General features: G+C 41.1%; 1 long non-coding RNA gene across 2 annotated transcripts; it reads left to right on the top strand.

Moving 5' to 3' along the window:
• Positions 1-296: 296 nt before the first annotated feature.
• On the top strand, positions 297-8,640 carry LOC119038527 (uncharacterized). 2 transcript variants are annotated; one of them, XR_008392595.1, is made up of 4 exons: positions 297-401; positions 1,985-2,107; positions 7,296-7,569; positions 7,716-8,640. It is a non-coding gene; the product is annotated as an uncharacterized LOC119038527 (long non-coding RNA). The 2 variants fall into 2 exon arrangements; XR_005080433.2 differs by having other exon boundaries at positions 7,296-8,640.
• The last annotated feature ends 6,864 nt before the right edge of the window (positions 8,641-15,504 follow it).

The following is a 15,504-nucleotide window of genomic DNA, read 5'->3' as shown; positions in this document are numbered from 1 at the left end:
GGAGAGCCAGCGGCTCCCTATAGCCTTTGAGGGAACCGTTTCTAGACAACTTGGTTCAGCCACAGTACAATGACCACTGTGGCATCTGGATTTCCCCTCTTTTTTCTTAAAATCGCGTTCACAAAACATGTACGGGGCCATGCGTACAGCTTTCCGTCGTGCCTGCAACGGCTAACCCCTTCGCTCTAAAGACCACACTCCCCCGTCCGGCTGAAACGACTTCCGCTACCGTCGCGGGCTGACGCCCGGCACGCAGAAATGACGTAGAAGGGAGGCTGCTTTTCGATTGGGGATTGGTCGGTGGTAGTTCGGCAGTGAATTTTCCCAGGCCCTGCTGCAGGTTACAGAGCTGTGTCTGGTATCCCTTGAGCGCCGCACATATGTGGTCTCGTCCAATTCAGGTATCTTTTTAACTCCAATAAACCCATGGCGAGGACAAAGCTGGGAGAGGGGGTTCAACCCAGCAAATTAGACCCGGAGTCTGAGCACATATCCTCAACCGGAACACTCCATTGTGGGTACCCTAAGACTTTTTTCTTCTGTTGGAGCCCGCGAAATTGTGAGGAAACTTACTTCTCTCCTGGCGAATAGGAACGGGCTGAACCCGTTGTCGACTTGGCCGTCTGGGTCTTTGGGGAGAGCTCTGGTTGAAAACAGGGCTGCGCTGGTGCCATCCCAGACACCTCAACCGGGGAGCTGGAGAGCAAGCCCCATTTCATTGTGGGAGGGCATCCTCTCACTTCTATTTACCTTATTTAGGTAGGTTTTCTGAAACCTACCTTTTCTCTAGGACCAAGAAAATGTCTACGTGTCCCAGAGAACCAGGAAGAATTTTTTTCTGAAGTTTCTTAACTCTCAGGATGAATCCATTCCCTCTTGCCCCCACGCTGCCTTGTTTGTAGTGAATTCAATTCAGCCCTGGCCATGGATGAGTGTCTCATTTTACTTAGAACCGTCTCACGACCTCTCACAGCTCGAGCTGACTCAGTCATTTGCCTAAAAATTAGCTGTTGACCCACAGGGGTTCAGAGTAACAGCGCAGAATCGTCTGTGTTTAAGTGTCCAGTGATGCGTGCTGTATTGTATGTGAAATGCAGGGGTCTCAGGGTCCTGGTAATGGAGACCAAGGGAGACTTCCAAGATAAGGGCCTAGCTGAGCTCTAGTGAGGACAATGGATGAGAAAAGTTGGAGAAAAGCCAGTCTCCGGGTCTGAGCCACTATGACGACGGTTTTCAGTAGCAAATGGTGTTGCATTGGCTGATTTTCCGTGCTTATATGCACGGAAGTGAGGATGTCATATAGCTATACACATGTGGCATACAGATGTTGGCTTAGCCAGCTTTGCGTTTCATATCTGAAAGTTCTCAGCATTTAATAATTAAGACTTTCCACATAGAAATCTAGATTGCCTGCTTTCTAAAAATATTCCTTCTTGCCTCTTTTTCCATCTCCTCCTTCCCTATAATTCTTTACACCCCACTCTACCCCACTCCACACCCCATCCGGAATACCTTGCTTGCTTCCCTGACTCTTCTAAACCCTATCAATCCTTCAAGACCAAATTCCCAGCTCTCTTTCGTGAAACCTTCCCTGATCTCTATCCTATGGCGACTTCTTGAGATTCCTCTGACCCTGGCTACACCTGAAAGCCTTTATTTATTTTTGTTTTAATTTTTTAAATGTAATTAAAAACTTTTCACAGTGAAGATTGTATTGATGATGGTGAAGTATTTGCTGGTCTCAAATTTCCACAGGGAGATGTCCATGGTGATACCACACTCTCTCTCTGCCTTGTTTGTCCAGCACCCATACTTTAAGAAGGCCTGGCCCATATCTACTGCCTCCTTCTTGAACTTCTTCATGGTTCTCTTATTAATAACCCCATACTTGTAGATAAGATGCCCAGTGGTAGTGGACTTGCCAGAGTTCACATGGCCAATGATAACGATATTTATGAGGGTCTTGTCTTTGCCCTCATGGCAGTGGATTCACTAATTACTCTGAAGAAAAAGAAGCAAAGCCAAACCAGAGATCAACAAGAAACACAGCAGCTGTATACTGGAAGCTTTTAAAAATACAGTGCCTGAACACCACCTCCAAGAGACTGTGAGTTTTTGGGAGGGCCCTGGCATTCATTATTCATAACAAAGCTGCTTTCACCCCAAGAAAGGAAAGTGACGTGTGATAATGTAGAGGAAAAACCTGCTTTAGAAAATCAGAAGCTTAGTTGTTGATTAGTTGTTGCTGTTAGTGAAATCCGTGCATATTATCTGGGATCTTGAAAACATACAGATTCTGAATCAGCATGCCTGGGATGGAGCCCAAGCATCAACATTTCTAACAAGCTTCCAGATGATGTCAACTAAGCTTATACTCAGAACACACTAGGTAGCAAAGATTTAATCCATTCAGGGACTCAGATCCTTGAAGCTAATACAGTTATATCTTGCTGTGTATAATGCACTCCCATGTATAATGTGCACCCATGTTTTTGGCTCAGAATTTCATTTAAAAAAATCTTTTGTTTTAATTTTTAAATTAAATTATTTATTCATATTTAAATACTTGTTTTTCATATCATAAAAGAATTTTAGCATCTATTTTTGACCATATGGGTATTGTTATTGCTTTCTAGAGTTACATTTTTTATTGTATTTTATGGATTATGCTATTACAGTTGTCCCACTTTCCCCCTCTATTCCCCTTCTTGCACACCCCCTCCCACCTGCCTTACCCCCACACTTAGTTCATGTCCATGGGTCATACATATGAGTTCTTTGGCTTCTACATTTTCTATACTGTTCTTAACCTCCCCTTATCTATATGCTACCTACTATTTATGCTACTTATTCCCTGTACCTTTTCCCCGCTTCCCACCCTCCCCTTCCCTGCTGATAACCCTCCATGTGATCTCCATTTCTGTGATTCTGTTCCTGTTCAAGTTGTTTGCTTAGTTTGTTTTTTGTTGTTGTTGTTTAGATTCAGTTGTTGATAGTTCTGAGTTTATTGTCATTTTACTGTTCCTATTTTTTATCTTCTTCTTTTTTTTTTTTAAGAAAAGTCCCTTTCACATTTCATGTGAAATGGCTTTCCCAATGGCTTAGTAATGATGAACCTCTTTAACGTGACCCTACCTGGGAAGCACTTTATATGCCCTTCTATTCTAAATGATAGCTTTGCCAGATAGAGTAATCTTGGGTGAAGGTCTTTGCCTTTCATGACTTGGAATACTTCTTTCCAGCCCCTTCTTGCCTGCAAGGTTTCTTTTGAGAAAACAGCTGACAGCCTTATGGGAACTCCTTTGTAAGTAACTGTCTCCTTTTCTCTTGCTGCTTTTAGGATTCTCTCCTTATCTTTCATCTTGAGTAATTTAATTGATGTGCCTTGGAGTGTGCTTCCTTGGGTCCAACTTCTTTGGGACTCTCTGAGCTTCCTGGAAGTCTATTTCCTTTGCCAGATTGGGGAAGTTCTCCGTCATATATGTTCAAATAAGTTTTTAATTTCTTGGTCCTCCTCTTCTCCTTCTGGCACCCCTATGATTCAGATATTTGAACGTTTAAAGTTTGCCCTGGAGGTTCTTTACGAGGTTCCTAAGCCTCTCCTAATTTTTTTGAATTCTTGTTTCTTTATTCTGTTCTGGTCGAATGTTTATTTCTTTCTTCTGGCCCAAACCATTGAATTGAGTCCTGGTTTCCTTCCTGTCACTGTTGGTTCCCTGCACATTTTTATTTCACTTTTCATAGCCTTCACCTTTTCTTCTATTTTGGGACCTTACTCAACCATTTCTGTGAGCATCCTGAGTACCAGTGTTTTGAACTGTGTGGTGACAGGTTGGCTATCTCTTGAGCACTTAGTTGTATTTTTTCTGGAGTTTGATCTGTTTTTTCATTTGGGCCTTTTTTCCCCCCTAGGTGCTCCTGTTATGTAGTAAGGGGTGGAGCCTTAGGTATTCACCAGGGCAGGTCAAGCCATGGTCACTGTACTGTGGTGCAGTATGTGGGAGAGGGGTCTGAGAGGGAATAGTGCTGCTTGCACCACTCTCTGCCGGCTTTCAGTCACGTCCTCCACTATCCACAAGCAAATTGGGCCCTTCTGGTGCTGATTCCCAGGAGAGTAGGTTTGTATACTTTATAGGACTCTGTGGTCTCTCCAAAGAAGCCTCCTGTGAGGCTGAGAGTTTCTTCTGCCACCACAACCCCCACAGGTTTTTTCAGGCACAAGTTTTGAGGCTGTATTTCACTGCACTGGAACCCTGGGTTGCACAGTCTGTCTCAGTGTTTACCCAGTTGTTCCTCCCAGTTTATCTATACTCAAATGTGGGACTGCCCATGCTGCCAGCTACTGCCTTGCTTGCCCCAGTCCTCCAGCTGCCTCCTTGCTGAGTCCTTTCTGCCCAGCTGCCCATCTTCATCCCTCCTGCTGGTCTGTATGAATGTTTCTTCTTTAACTCTTTGGTTGTCAGACTTCCATATAGTTTGATTTTTCTGTCAATTCAGTTTTTTTTTTAATTTGTTGTTATCCTTCTTTTGGTTGTGGAAGGAGGCACAGTGTATCTACCTATACCTCCATCTTGGCCTCTAGAGTTACACTTTAAATGCATAAGCATAAATAAAAGAATTAAAAAACATTTATATATGTGTGTGTGTGTGTGTGTGTGTGTGTGTGTGTGTGTATAGATATATATATACACATATATGGAATTAGTAGCACTACCCATATATACTGGGCATCCTTATTTTTTGCACAAAAATTTAGGCAAAATAGTGAGCATTATACACAGCAAAATATAGTAGGTCAACTAACTCAAAATTCCTAAAACTGAGAAAGACTATGACCATGTGTTCTATCTTTGTATGTAATTTTCCTGTATTTAAAGCATCTTTAGCCCTGACCAGTGTGGTTCTGTCCTGTGAAGGGAAAGTTCGCCAGTTCCATTCACTATCAGGGCACATGCTTGGGTTGTGGGTTTGTTTTCCATGGGGGAACATAAGAGAGGCAACCAATTAATGTTTCTCTCTTACTTTGATGTTTCTCTTTCTTCCCCTTTCTCTAAAAATAAATAAATAAAAATCTTTTAAGAAAAATAGGTTAGGAACTCTATTTTTGCTTGTAAACCCCATAATAACCAGACCAGGGCCTAGACTAGACAAATTATGCTGGTTCGATAGAGACCATTTAGCTTAGGACATTTGGTCCCAGTTGGTTATATGATCATTGGCAAGTGCTCGTCCTCTCCAGGTTGGTCAAGCTAATGGTTTTATAATCTAAGCAGTAGGATCTAGATATTGTCCTTCCCTTCTTTGGGGCAGCCTCCTTGCTCCCTTACTTTGAGCCATGACCAAAACTGGCAACAGAGTGAGGAGAGCTGTGTTTGGTACAGAAGGCTTTTATGGCCTTTAGGAATATGACTGTGTATTTTAGGAAATGTGGAAGCTGTGGGGGCTATGGAGTCCTGCACAGAAGAACCTAGGCAAAGAGGTGATGTTGGCTTACTGCAGGAGGCTGGCCTCACTAGGTAACAATGGCTTCCCTTAGAACTTAAAATCTGAGCCACTGAGCACCTTAACTGCAGAAAAGGCAAATGGTGGAGCAGCTGCCAGGCAGCGCTGACCTTTACCTTTGGAGTGGACTTGACAACAATGTCCTTTTTTATGTGCCCTGCCCCCGCCCCCTTAGGAGAGTCTTGGGGTGGGGGGTTGGTACAGTTGAGAATAGGGTGTGTGTGTGTGTGTGTGTGTGTGTGTGTGTGTGTCTACATTTCAGACCTGTTCTTCAGGCTGAATTCTCTTCCTAGATATTCTTGTTTCAAGTGGGGGAGATTTTTATCCACCCAACAAGGAGTAGACTTACTGTGCTATCTTGCTAATCTGTGCCTCCCTTCCTCTACTTATCCACTTTTCCACTGGTTTTAGGGGTTTCTCTTCAGAAGGTCCTTTATGCCAGATTCTGGGCTTCCCTCGTTAGTTCTGAGTTCTGAAATAGCACCTTAACCAAATCATACATTCATTGCCTTTTCTTTACCTAGGAGCAGGAATTCCATTTTTCCAAACCAAAACTCCTCTCAACACGGATGAACCAAGAAAACATTATGCTATGTGAAATAAATCAGTCCCAGTCCCAGAAGGACAAATACTATATGGATTCTCTTATCTGAGGCATCTAAAATAGTCAAAAATACAGTGGTAGACAATAGAATGATGGTTACCAGATGCTGGGGAAGGGCAATATGGGAGTTGTTCAATGGGTATAAAATTACAGTTATATAAAATGAGTAAGTTCCAGAGATCTGCCAAATAATATAGAGCTTATAGTCAACAATAAGGTATTACATATTTAAAAATTTGACAAGAGGGTAAGTCTCATGTTACATACAATCACACACAGGACACAGGGAAGCTTTTGGAGATGATCAATGTATTTATTACCTAGTTGTGGTGATAGTATAAGTGTGTACATATGTCCAAACTCACCAAATTGTATTCATTAATTATATGCAGTTTTCTGTATACTAATGTTGCCTCAATAAAGTTAAGTGGAAAGATTATTAAGGTCATAGCTGCATAAGGAACTGTAAGTAAGTATTGGATTTGTCATACTTTCTCTGGAATACCAGTGAGGTAGGTACTTTTTATTAGGATATTTTATTTTAAAAATCATCAGGTATTGTGATAAGATTTATCCATTTAAAAAGTTAATTTATGTTTTTTAATCACAAAAAATATACCTCACAGGTAAATACAATAAGATATTTAATAACAGTTTAAGATAAATAAGTTTATTTAATGGATTAAAAGTTTTAAAGTTATGCAGTTTGTATTACTCTTCCTTAAAAATACAACATGAATATTTCAGCTATACAGTGTTTTAGCTTTTGCATAAAACCTTGTTATACATAATTGTGTTGATGTTAAATTATAGGACATAACTAATAACACATAATATTTAATGTCCAGGTTGAATTAATTACACCTTTAAATTCTAATCTTAGGCATATTTTGTGATACTGACTTCCTGCTATCTGATAAATACATTTATAGAATATACCAAATTTACTCTGGTTGTACCCCTCCTGGCTTGAGATAGTCATGCCAAGGTGCGATCACCACACAATGCTGGTTTTGGAGACAGTAAGAATTCTACCCCTGAGGAATGTTTTTATGTCATTATTTGGTTTAATATGACTATACTTGCTGAGATCTCAAATGACTTAATCATCTCTCATCAGTGTGACTGTTGAAGTACAGACTTACCAGAAGGCATTGGAGATAACTGGTTTCCATTGGTTTGTATCCAGGTTTCTCCCTAGGTTTTGAGTGTTTGCATTGGGTAAGATACATGTGACACATGTCCCTTTGATGGAAATTATAACCATGAAATCAGTGTCTACTATACAAACTCAACAGAACAGCTTTAAATCATTTGCTGCAAAGATGCTGGACAAGGAATTGCCTTGAGATATTTATGGATCAAACAATCTGGCATTTGTTTGTTGGCTTTTACTTTTGTTTGTATTTAGATAAATACTCATGAATGATGAAGTTCAAGAACAAGCCAATTGATTATCTCAGGTAGGAAAAACACAACTGTCAATTTTTTTTTACATGATGTGATTTGGCCAAATAGGAGGTTGGCTGAAGGATCCTCTACAAATGTTAGTTAGGCTATTTTTATCCTTATTCCTAATTGATGCTACTGTCTTGTGTATTGTTACCAGAATATTAAATACTTCGACAGAACTACCAGCCTATCAGTTGAAACCACAGGTGATTCTATATCAAAAGGAAATTGAAGTGACTGATAAAAATACAACAACAAAGAAATCCAGTGAGAATGATACTGAAAACAGTGTGGAGCTGTAGAACTGAAACCTGATAATTGTGCTATTTTTGTGGTCACACCATCATTTTAAGAAAAGAAAGGACCAAAAAGAGGGACAGTAGATGGAAAGTATTTCATTTACAGCAACACTTACTTAGAAGATAATAAAACTGAATTCTGTCTCCCCTCAGCTAAATCTGTTAAAGAACCATGGACTTTAATGACCTCATCAGGCCAAAAACTTCTAGGATTCAACTCAAGAATTTACCTTGGCCTCTGAAAAGGGAACCTCTTTTAATTAATCATGTAACAGTTCTATGGATCCATTCTATTCAGACTGCTAACTTTCAATCCTGGATGAACAGCCACAATAAAACATTTATTTTCCTTTGTAACATTCTAAAACGTGAAATTTTCCTATCAATGAGCAGCAATTCAGGAAGTTTTTTCAATGGTATGTACAGCATATAACAAATTCAGCTTTTTTTTTCCTTAAGCCCTAGTAGTTTTTTATGTTAGAAACAAAACAATATTTTATATGAAAACCGTGATTCTGATGATAGAAATCCACTATGTTAAATGATTTTATTACTGAAAGGACAAAAATATAAGAAAATATATAAAGCTTTCAACCTAAGTTAGAAAAAAATAGCAAAAATAAACAGTCATAAATAAATTTCAAGTAAAACAGACAGTGAAATGATAAAATTTGTGAAGTGGATATAAACCTGATATGGAGTAAGGGCTCAGTACCTGTTAGCTAACAGTTCATTATTGCTGCTTTTGGGGGCAGGTGTTCCACCCACAGCACGCATACACACACACACCCGCCAGCCACCATGGATGATAATAAGCCTACCAAGACGTGATCTGCTTGGGAAGGAAAGGTGGCCAATCTCTCAAAAGAGAAGGGCCAGGAGCCTGTTCCTCAATGGGCTTTTATTGGGCTTAATTTGCATTGGGACTACAGGGCATATAATGATCAAACAATAGATAACATTCAGAGAACTCTAAGGGCTTATTTTTAGTCGGGGTCAGATAGCTAAAGGGCCATAAAACTTTGGGGAAACAAACTCATTCTATGCTTGGACTCTTATAATTTAAATTGAGATTAAACCCTGAGCTGGGATGAGAGTAAAAAGCAGAAAACTGTACTTGAACAACAATTAAAATACAATAAATAAAAATAAATTAGCCCTGGCTGGCATGGCTCAGTGGATTGAGTGCGGGCCTGTGAACCAGAGTATTGAGGTTCAATTCCCAGTCAGGGCACATGCCTGGGTTGCAGGCCAGTTCCCAGCAGGGGATGCATGAGAGGCAACCACACATTGGTGTTTCCCTCCCACTCTTTCTCCTTACCCTCTCGAAAAATAAATAAAAAAAATATTTTTTAAAAATTAATTAATTAATTAATTAGAGTAAGAGTGTGTGCGCGTGTGTGTGTGTGTGTGTGTGTGTAAATTGAGGGTATTAGCAAAGTAGGTTTCAGAGGATTTTATGCATTCTTTCTTAGGCCTGATTGCCCCAGGGAACCTGCTCATTCCCGCACAGGGCTGCACCCACACCTGGCATTGTTTCAGACTTAAGTCAGGCAGGGGAAGTAAGGCAGCCAAGAGATTAGGAGACTTCTTGCAGAGAGAATGAGGACTCAGGCTATGTCAAAGCCCAGGGGCAAGGGTCCATCATTCCCTTTTGGGTATAGCCCACCAAGTCCTTCCCTTAGGGACCCTTTGTGACCATGCCTGTTCTAGGTTGTCCACCCTTGAGGAATCTTACCCATCATTGGCTAACCAGTCAGGCTGCGGGCCAAGCAGGGTGAAGTACCAGGGGAAAAGGCTAAGCCCCTGCCAAAGACAGAGATAAGCTTTGTCCCCTAAGTGGCTTATGGTCCCAAGGTCTTTTACTCAGCCTTACCCACTGGGGATTACAGCTTCTGAAACCAAGCAGAGTGGTTCCCAACAGCTGTTTTCACATTCCCCTCTAATTTCCAGCCTTTTACCAGGTGCTTTTTTATAAGCTTTATTGCACTTTTGTTCCTGATAGTGTGTGATTTCCTTAGAAAAAATATGTCTATGAGTAGAATTTTTTAGATTTATTAAGTATTTTATTTTTATTGCTGCAGTTATAAATGGGATTGTTTTATTAGTTTCCTGTCCTTTTTTATTTTTATTTTTTATTATGCCATTACAGTTCTATTCCCCACCTTCATTCCCCTCCACCCCGCACCCCCCACCCCCACCATTCCCCCCCTTTAGTATATGACCATGTGTCTCAAGTTCTTTAGATTCTATATTTCCATACTATTCTTGCCCTCCCCCTATCTATTTTTTACCTACCATCTATGCTACTTATTTTCTGTACCTTCTCCCCCCTTCTCCTCCTCCCACTCCCCTGTTGCTAACCCTCCATGAGATCTTCATTTCTATGTTTCGCTCCTGATCTAGCTGTCCTCTTAGTTTGCTTTTGTTCTTGGTGTGGTTGTTAATATCTGTGAGTTTGCTGTCCTTTCACTGTTCATATTTTTTATCTTCTTTTTCTTAGATAAGTCCCTTTAACATTTCATATAATAAGGGCTTGGTGATGATGAACTCCTTGAATTTGATCTTATCTGAGAAGCACTTTATCTGCCCTTCCATTCTAAATGAAAGCTTTGCTGTATAGAGCAATCTTGGTTGTAGGTCTTTGGATTTCATGACTTGGAATACCTCTTTCCAGCCCCTTCTTGCCTGTAAGGTCTCTTTTGAGAAATCCACTGACAGTATGATGGGAACTGCTTTGTAGGTGACTGTCCCCTTATGTGTTGCTGCTTCTAGGATTCTCTCCTTCATTTTAATCTTGGCTAATGTAATGATGATGTGCCTTGGTGTGTTCCTCCTTAGGTCCACCTTCTTTGGGACTCTCTGAGCTTCCTGGATTTCCTGGAAGTCTATTGCCTTTGCCAGATTGGGGGAGTTCTCCTTTATTATTTGTTCAAATAAGTTTTCTACTCGTGGCTGTTCCTTTCCCCCTTCTGGTACCCCTATAATTCAGATGTTGGAGCGTTTAAAGATGTCCTGGAGGTTCCTAAGCCTCTCCTCATTTTTTTGAATTCTTATTTCTTCATATTTTCCTGTTTGGTCATTTTTTCCTTCCTTCTGGTTCACTCCCTTGATTTGAGTCCCAGTTTCCTTTTCATCACTATTGGTTTCCTGTGCAATTCCCTTCATTTCAATTAGTTTAGCCTTCATATGTTCCTCTAATTTGTGACTAAAATCAACCAGTTCTGTGAGCATCCTGATCACCAGTGTTTTGAACTGTGCATCTGAAAGTTTTGCTGTTTCTTTGTCATTTAAGAGTTATGGGCTCTGGGGCTTTGAGATCTTCCTGAGCCGTTTTTGGTCTGTTCACACCCATTAGGTATGAGGTGCAGAGCCTTAGATGTTCACCAGGGCAGGGATGCTCAGGTTGCTGGGTTGTGATGCTGTATGTGGGGGCGGGGTCAGAGTGGGGAAATGGCGGCCCCCTCTGCTGCCTCCGGCCACTGGGGCCTGCTCGGTCCCATCTCACTGCCTGCTCCCTCACTGGTCTATGTGTGCAGGAATGTGCGACCACAGTCAACCCGCCACCCTGCGCCCTCGCTGGGTCGCTGGTTGCTCACTGGGTCGCTTACCGGGTCACTCACTGGGTCCGCCCGTAGCATCCCCACACCTGGGATCCGTGCGCCTGAGACCATCTGACCGAGTTTTCCTGTGCAACCCCACTCCACCAGCTACGGGCTTCGCCCCTCTTACTGGTCAGGCTGAAGAATTCGTTATCAGACTTCCGAAAAGTTCAATTTTCTGTGTTCTGGCTGTGTTTTCTGTTGCTAATATTTTGTTGTCTCTAAATTTGGTTGTGTGAGAAAGCATGGCGTCTCCACCTATGCCTCCATCTTGGCGGAAGTTCAATGAGTAGAATTTCTTAATTTGGAAAGATATACCATATTCTTCAGACTATAAGACACCGCCCTCCCAGTTTAGGAGTAATGATGGTTGCTAATGCTGTTGTTGAGTTCTGTTTACATTTACATTGGTGCAATATTATGTATGTTATTAAATTTTTTACCACATTTTTTGCTTCAAAATATTTTTTCCTATTTTTCTCTAAAACCTAGGTGCATCTTATGGTTCAAAAAATACAATACTTTTTTACAGGGAGTGATGGGGGAGAAAGGCAGAAAACTATACTTGAACAATGAAAATTTGAAAAAATTTTAAAAGAACATTTTTAAAAAACCTTTTTAAAACTTTAGCTTTTCTATTTCAAAATTATTTAAAACTTACAGAAAGTTGCAAAAGGAGTACTCGGAACAACAATACACACTTTAGCCCTGGCTGGTATAGCTCAGTGCATTGAGCGCGGACCTGAGAACCAGACAATCATGGTTCGATTCCCAGTCAGGGCACATACCAGGGTTGCAGGCTGGTTCCCTGCAGGCCAGTTCCCAGCAGGGGACACACGAAAGGCAACCATACATTGATGCTTCTCTCCCTCTCCCCTTCCCCTGTAAAGATAAATAAATAAAATCTTAAAAAAACAAAAACACAGTACACACTTTACCCAGATTTACCTATTGCTAACATTTTTCCCCAGGTTCTCTTTGCCCAGGTGAGCAAGCTTTCTCTTCATCTCTCTTGATCTCTCTCTCTCTCCTCCCTCTGCCTCTCCACATTTCCTCCCCATTTATACATATATTTATATTTTTCATTTTATATATACACTTTTTTTCTTGAATCATTTGTAGGTGGCACACACCACTGATGCTTAGATATGTCAGTGTTTAGCACAGTAGTTACCTGGGTCAGTGAATTTAACACCAATGCAATGCTTTTACATAACCTGCCACCCATATTCTAATTTGACAGTTGACCCAATGATGTGTTTTGTTATGGTTACAAAGCTATGACTTTCTGATGTCAGCACTCCTTCCATATTTTCCAGTTGGCACTAGGCATTTAAATAGGATGCAATTTTAAAAGAGAAAATACAGTACTTTCAGGTAAAGGTGAGAGATGAATGTGCAAACTCCTGATCACAATGTCACTGGAGCTATTAAGAGGTGCAGAGAGCTGAGAAGACTGAGAGAATGGAGCATGAGGTGAGGAGTGGCAGAGGCAAGTCTGCTGAGGAAAATTGAGTCTCCATGAACTTTCTTACTTGTATAGCTGAGGTGTCCAGATTCAATCCTGCATATTTGTGAATTTATGAGACCATAACAACACAAAACTTAATTGCTGAGAAAAGGGACTGTATTGGTATATTAATCTTTACTTAAATACTGCATCCATGTGCCCCTATATTGATATTTTCACAAAAGTTGATTGTCCCTTAATAAGTTAACTTTTTTTTACCATATTTATAGTTAAGCAAGACTGAGAGCATCATAATCAGATTTAAATAAAACAATAACATCGTAACAGTGAGGAGCAGAAGGAAGAGATTAGGGACAACAAGTAGATAAAAAGTAAAGGACTAGTGGTAGCTCTGGTAGAGACTAGTGAGATTTATCATTGATGGGTAAATGGGAGTCATCAGAAAACCCGTCTTATGTAAACGAGGGCTTCTCAAAGTTGATTATGCTGGTGATCCCATAAGATGCAGATTGTGATTTCAGGACCTGAGCTCCCCAGTAAGGGAGATGCAACTGGTTGTGGCCCATGCTCAGAGTGGTCACTCTCAAGGAGTCATGTTGTAAATGACAGGGTGGTGGGGATAAAGCGAACTTCAAAAAAAAGCAGGCAAGTGAGGTCTGTCCTGGAAATAGGTTGACAAGACACCATGGTCTCAATGAAGATACAAAGTGACTACCTAATGCTCCTCTTGGAATTTTGGTCCCTAGTAGTTCTGCAAGGTCTCAATGACTCAGGTGTGATTCCATCTGAAGTAACAGTGACAATTTTTTAAGCTCTTTCAGGAGCCAGTTACTGTGCTTTACCCACATGTCAATGAACCCTCATAATATCAAAATGGTGATCACCGTTTTTATGTATGGGAACACAGAAGCTCACTGCTGGTGGGTAATTTGCCCAAGGTCATGTAGCCAGGAAGTTGCAAGACCCAAGTCTGAACCATTGTCTGTCTCCAAAACCTACTCTTACCACAATTAATTAAGTGCCCACCACACACCACACATAGAGCTCATTAAATGAATATATTGTACCCTCTGCCCTCCCTCAGCACGAACTAATGGATAGAAGAATGTGTCTGCAAGTAATTACCATCCCTCCATGCTAGTAGAGAAATATACCACAAAGAAACTAGCTTTCTACTATGTATCCTTCTCTGGTGAGAACTTTAGTAAATTTCCTATCACAAAGTAGAATCTTGAAAGTTGAATAAGCTGGGGTAACATTATATTTAAAGATAATAAATGATTGAATCTACCTTAATTCTTTTCCTCCCAAAGTTTTACCATGGAAAAATTTTTAATGTAAAAATTGGGAGAATCAAGCCCTGGCTGGTGTAGCTCAGTGGATTAAGTGCAGGCCTGCAAACGAGACAGTCGTGGTTCGATTCCCAGTCAGGGCACATGCCTGGGTTGCAGGCCAGTTCCCTGCAGGCCAGTTCCCTGCAGGCCAGTTCCCAGCAGGGACGCACGAAAGGCAACCATACATTGATGTTTCTCTCCCTCTCTCTTTCCCTTCCCCTCTAAAGATAAATAAATAAAAGCTTTAAAAAAAATTGGGAGAATCATACAGTGAATAGCCAGATGCCCACCACAGTGAACATATACTGTATTTTTGTCACACATCTCTGTCATCCCTCCATCCATCTAATTTTTAAATACAGTTCAAAGTTTCAGATATCGGTTCATGCCTTAACACTTCAGCATGCATATTGTTAACTAGAGTTGGAGTATTGCACAGGCACACCCTTCACACCAAGGTACACACATCAACACATTTGATCAAGGAGCATCATATTCCCTGTAAGAGCAGAGTGGGAGATTCAGTGGCTTAGAGCAGTTGGCCCCAACCCGGAGCTCAGAGTTGCCTTTGAACCCTTATTATTATTTTTAATGATACATTTAGTTTCCACAAGGCAGCACAAACTGACAAAAATAGCTCCCCCTCCTTGGCTTTTGTCTGTTATATAATTATAATAGCTAACGTTTCCAGAATATTTCTGTCTCAGTCATTGTTTTAAGTAGTTTACACATTGTCAACCAATGGTCATTGACCCCAATTCAATGCCAACAGGAATTACCAATTTTGGATGCAGTGAAGAAGGAAACTTTATTCCATTCAAAACAGCTGAACTGTGATACAGCATGGTTGTGCAAACCCTGGGCTGTGAGGCAGCCCTGGGACCAGACACACCTGTGGCCACGTGGCCTTGGGGCTTGGACCCTTTCCAGATAGATAGCTCTGCTCTGCTCTGCTCCTTACTGGTCTTCCATGCTGTGCTCTGTGCCAGACTTCTTTGTGCTGTGCCATGCTGATCTGCTCCTTTCTGCTCCTACAAGACAACGTTTGGTGTTTCAGCTCAGCCAGGGACACAGTCTTTAGCCTTCAGTGGAAAGGAAAAGTATGCTCTCAGAGCCAAAGGAAAACTGGTTCATATATACAGACCTGCCCATGATCTCTAGTTGGTCTGTCCTCATGCAAATGAGGACTCCAAATCCTTGCAGTTTGGTCCAAAAGACACTGTCCTGACTGGTCAGAATA

The sequence above is a fragment of the Artibeus jamaicensis genome, unplaced genomic scaffold (genome assembly GCF_021234435.1).
Source record: "Artibeus jamaicensis isolate MK-2021 breed Jamaican fruit bat unplaced genomic scaffold, CSHL_Jam_final contig_65, whole genome shotgun sequence".
NCBI classification, from domain to species: domain Eukaryota; kingdom Metazoa; phylum Chordata; class Mammalia; order Chiroptera; family Phyllostomidae; genus Artibeus; species Artibeus jamaicensis.
Note: the sequence above shows the minus strand (reverse complement) of the source record. Positions and strands in the feature narration are given on the sequence as shown.